We start from the raw sequence: 6000 nt of genomic DNA, 5'->3' as shown, positions 1-6000 counted from the left end.
TGGAAGGCAAGGCAAATTGAAGTGGGAATGCCCACTACGGGAAGAAAAGGCTTTTATATAACAAAAGATCCTTGTAGTTGCCAATTGTATGCGGTCTCACAATTATTGCGCTTGTATTTTGTATGTGTATATTTCAGGAAAAGTAGGGGTAATACTTTACCATACTCAATATATTAGTAATTTTGAAGAATTAAAATTGCCAGAGAAATTAATTAATTAGCAGTAAGTTATGTTAGATGTTATGCAACAAAACTTTTATAAAGAATAATTGAAAAGGAGAATTTAATTTCATTGATTAGTCATGGCTCATGATCGATGTGGTTGCCACAGTGCTTTAATGGTGGGTTTGCCTACGAAGAATGAAATGAAATGCGAAAGCTACATGAAACTAGGGAAACTTTTTTTCGTCGAACATGGTGTTTTTGTGCGTATGGAGTCATTTGATGTATTGCCCTCAATGGCCCTCACAGTAACCTTATCACCATAACTAGAACTCATCCATTGATATCAAGCAGGAAAAAAAAAACAAAAAGCATGGTCGATCGAGCCCCAAGAACCACCCACCATGCACACACGGGAAATATATAATCCAACCTTTTGTCTCTCCAAGTACTGTGCTTCTGAAGAAATTAAAAGAAAAGAAAAGGATTATGATTCGATTAGGAATACTAATCATAAACAGTCACGAAAGAATGATAAGTAAGAACAAAGAAAGAAAAAGGTGAAAACTATTTGCCAATGCAGGAAGAGAGAAAACAACTCCAGTAATTCCTCCTAGATATAGATATATACCCCAAGAAGAGGAGGTTCGCTTTTAGGCAGTTAGTCCAGAGACTGGAAGTCATGACTAAAGCATGACCGTGGAAGCAGGACAAACAACTATCTTAACAACGGCAAACATATAAATGGAAACTAACATAAGCAAGCGTTTCAAAGCTTCGGTTTCCTAAACTCTATTTGCACTCTCAAGCATTCTATTCTAGTCAAATTCTCAGGTCGGAACAAAAAGAAAAAGAAAAAGGGTAGTCTGCTATTTAATTATAGGCGTAGGGTATTTTCCTGAATATAATCAATTAACATGTTATGGATCTACGTTCGAAATCAAGATTTAGGGCATTTTCATGAATATGATTAATTAATTAACTGTGTTGTGTGTCCAAGACGACTTTCCATCATTCAATGTGATCTTGAAGGATTTTCATTTGTTAAAAGATGATGTTTAATTAAGTTCGGATATTCTGAAAAATATATAACATTATTCAGTTCTGAATATTATTTGGTGTATTTGATCCAGGTAGGGGTTTTTGGATAAATTTTATCTTGGATTAATTAATTAATATTTGATTATTTACAATCTTTTCTTTTTAAATTAATAGTTGAATGATCTTAAAGATGACCAGATATGGGTGTAGAATAATTCACCGAAATTAATAATATTTTTAGAGAAGTCTAAGTACTTACGAGGAAAAGATTATATAAATAACTGCAACCTTTTGCCTTTTAACTTGTTGTAACGTTTTGATAAAGCAGAATGTGTCTTGATGAAGGCAACTCGTCTTGAAGATTGCTTTGTCATGCTTCGCCTCATTTATGATTTCTATCTAGTATAAGACGATGATCTGAGTCAAAATGCAACACGAATTTTGTGCCCTAGCACCTAACCATGAAAATTGAAAGGCTAGACCCCCACCAGTTCCACGCATGAATGCGGCTCATTTCCATTTCTTTCAGAGATGGGCCAAGGCCCTTAAGAAAAATTCTTCTTCATCTTCTTCTTTTTTTTTCGGCCTTCTGTTCTTGTTCAGGTGATAAGGAACTCGAGACTCGCTTAATTTCCCTGAGAAGAACATCATCAGCGCCCTTTTCAACAGCGAAGCTCATGTTTCCTACACGCGGTAATTACCCGATGGTATAAAAACAGGCCAATATATTTAAAGCTAGCCCAACAATTCCTTTCACACACACACATATCTGTGATACTCCAATTATAATAATTTCAAAGGATCAAAATCATATATCTTATTAAAAAATAATATAAATTATATTTTAAAATTTAATTTAATAGTTTAAATTATTATATTAAAATAATTTGTTAATATGATATTTTAACAATCAAGTGATTATTGAATTTAAATTTTATCATTTTTATTTGTTTGATAAAAATTAATCATAAAATAATATAAAGAATACAAGTTTTTGAGATTTCATTTGAGATTATTTTAAAAAATAATAAATTATATTTTAAAATCTAATTTAATAACTAACTATAGTTATATGATATAAGTATTTTTTTCCTTAGCATGTAACATTCATAATGGATTGCTGAATCGGAAAGCACTCGGAATATAGTTGAGAGAGAGAAGTGTTGGCGAAAACGATAATATTAGGAAATGCAAGGAGTGTGCTTTCCACACGAATGCCACCTTCTCTCATTATTTTATCAATCAAAAACTACTCTTAATGGAAGTCCTATTGTTGTCCTAATTTCTCTTTCGACATTCCACTCAGGCAAACCGGCCGCTGCTATCACTGTGCTTTCCATCTTCTTTAATGGAACCCCTACGACTTGTATGCGTCACCATTTTAATGGTTTTTGTCTATGTTCACGGAGTATGCACAAAAGGATTGGCCTTTAATCCTTCATGCATAGAAATCTAGTAATGAAAGATTTAGTATATATAATAGTACTTTTATACCGCAGCAGTCCAGCTTAATTATTACATAAACAAACATTGCAGTCATTATCAGCAGGTTTCTGGGCAGCTAAAATTAACTTCTAGGAAGAAGTATGAAATCCATTTTTATAATTTATAAATTTATTACTAGAAGATGCTGTAAATCAATGCCCCAAGTCCAAGCTCATCATGATAGGTTATGCCTGGCAATAAAAAATCTCAACTTTTCGGTGGATGTTGCACTACTAATTAAACTTACATTAAGTGCCATCTATGCTAGGTCTAGATTGATATTCATCATCATGTATGGTGGATTCCTCAAGAGATTCTCTTACTCGAATCAATGCCAGCTCATAAAATAAATATCCCTCGTGCAAAAAAATCTATAATTGGCCAATATTCTGTGTCTTCTACTTAACCAAGAACGTTACCAATAATCAACAATAGTATTTTTTTTTCTATTTTTGTAATTAACTTTGGGGTAACATGCCCAATGAGTACTGCATTTTAATTGGAATTATTTGTGGGACCATATAAAACCCGAACAACTTCGTGTAGCTATTTGTGGCTACATTAGTGGCATGGTGTGTACCAACATTAAGGCCCAGCTGGAGACTGAACAAGTGATGGTGGGATGAGAATGGGAGGCGGCATCATGTTCAATTTGGACAAATCGAACACTAATACGTACTTTCTTGTCTTCCTTGGCATCAAAAGGATGCTATGTGGGCATCCATTACCTCTAGCTAGAAAGCCCAAATCTATGAGTGGTGCGTTTTACAGGATAGACCTGATTCATATCTTGTCTGGTTTGTTTTGGGATACTCGGGAAAGCACCCTAAGATGGCAAGGGACCTGAGACCTCAGAATCGAAGAGAACAAAATCTGAACGATCTGTCTTTCATTTCTTTCCCTTGCATTATTTTCTCCTGACAACTCTTCCAAGAAAAAAAAACGGGAAGGAAAGGAAAAGGCAAAACCAGGATGCTGATCTAGTCTCAACGAATCCATAATTTTCCAATAATTGAGAGATGAGCTTCGTCCCTTGTCTCCCCCCACCAGCCTTTTTTTTTTTTTCTAAGAAGACGAAATAGGGGAGTCCCAGTTACCTTGAAGGCCTGAGTTGTTTATAGGCTCTGATGACAACTGGATCAGTAACCAGGACAATGTTCCGATAGGCCTTAAGAGAACAATGGCACAGTATATACAATCGGAATCCAGCCCAACAGTTACAAATAGCATCAACATATTAGCTTAAAAAAGTCAACAAGATAAGGGTGATAATATAAACTTAATAGAATAACAAGTCTGGGTGATGGTGATATGGATATAGTTTTTTTTGGTACCTAATGCTTTTAAATTTAGTTATGTATTGATATTAAATATTCGTTGGTCTGATAAGATATCATATATAATTCTTTTAAGCTTGGTTTTACATCAATCAAATTATATATAGATCTAACAACTAAAGGTTCGACTCAACTTTTTTATTTTAAAATTTAAATAATAAATAATAATACAAATAGTATATGTAATCATATAGTCTGAGTGGTAGTCTTCTTTAGGAAAAGAAAAAAATGAAAGTAGCAACTATTTTTGCCTGCCTAGAAATATCTGAAATTCAATGAATAGGTAAAAAAAAAAAGTTGCTGAAACCCCAGATTTTGAGAAATATATATCTTGCAATCTATGAATTATGTATTATCTTAATCATTTTTCCTTTGTTATTTTATTTTCAAATTAATCTTTTGTTTTTCTTAGCATTATTAAATCTAGAACGTATCTGCTAGCCTGACTGAAAATCCAATGAGATAAGCATCTAAAAGTTTGGGTTAACCCTTATATCTTGTTTGTTTATAAAAAAATATTTTTTTATGATTTTTTTTTTTGATATTTTATATTTGTTCATTTTCCAATCAAATAAAAATATAAATTTTGGATGGAAAATATGTTTTTTAATTAAAAAAATAAAATAACTTTCCAAAAATTCAAAAACTGAAGTGTTACAGTAGTTCTTTCATATAATACTTCAATTTAGATAATTAGAGAACACAATATTCTAATATGAAATATGTTATATTATGTAATACCCATACATTTTAAATAATATAAATTTTGTTATAAAATTAGGATACCACAGAAAAAAAATATTTTATATTCTCCAAACAACAAAAAATGTTATATGTCAATAATATTATATTTAAAATATTTATATTATATTAATGGTTATATTTTATAAAATAAACTATATATAAATATATGATATAAAAAATAAAAAATCAACATTAAACTTTTTATATCTTATTCTTCTCTTGTAATTGATCAAACTTATTTAATGTTCTATTTATTTTCAATAAATTTGAGAAAAAATTAAAAAAACTAATAAGTGATTTTTATTTTTTATGATACAATCAAATACTAAAAGTATCTCTAAATTTATTTTCTATGATAAAATCAAATATAAAAAATAATCTATATTTTGTAGCAAACAAATGAGGTCTTGAGACCAAAACCGATAAAAGACTTGTTAAAAAAGTAATGAAAGCCTGACAAATTTAATAAAACCCGACCATCTTACTGGCATGGGTTGACACTGGAGACAGGAACTAGCAGGAGCTTTGGTAAAAATAGATGAAACCCAGCCAAATCTGGTAAAACCTAGCTTATTTAATAGGTGGGTTAAGCCTTGACCTGTTTTTTTTTTAAAAAAAAAAAAAACCTTTCATGCATGAACTTGGTTTCAATTTTCTAAAATTGTACACTCGCTGTTTTATCATTTCTTATTTATATTTATTATGGTGCAGAATACATGTATATTTTAATACAATGGATCCAATGATCTGACCACTGGTCCACTAATTAAATCAATGATTCTGCGATCCAGTAGTTTAACAGAACCATTATTTGATACGGGTTCGACAGCTTTGTTTTTCCACGTTGGTGCCTTATTTTCTAAGTTCTAGCTATATCACAATTTGTAAACCCATAGTTTAATTTATAATTTAATTTGTCTAACTCATAGCCCAAGCCTTTATCTATATAATGAACTGGGGCATTTTTCAGAATCATCAATGGAACTCAGCTTTTAAGCCGTACTAGGTCAAAGAATCAGGGCCCATGTTAGGGTAAAGCGTATCAAAAGCTTAAATTTCCATGTTAAGCTCCATGTAAAGATAACAAACTAGGAACGAGCATGGATGAAAGACACACTACAAATTATCAATAAGCACGGCGAGAGAATCGAAGATGCTTTCATGTTACACAGCAAGTTGTAAGCAATACCATTTCTTCGCTTATTTCATTCCATGGTTCTAGACAATGGCAA

Source organism: Populus euphratica, unplaced genomic scaffold (assembly GCF_000495115.2).
Source record: "Populus euphratica unplaced genomic scaffold, PopEup_1.0 scaffold181.1, whole genome shotgun sequence".
In the NCBI taxonomy this organism is placed as follows: Eukaryota; Viridiplantae; Streptophyta; class Magnoliopsida; order Malpighiales; family Salicaceae; genus Populus; species Populus euphratica.
Note: the sequence above shows the minus strand (reverse complement) of the source record.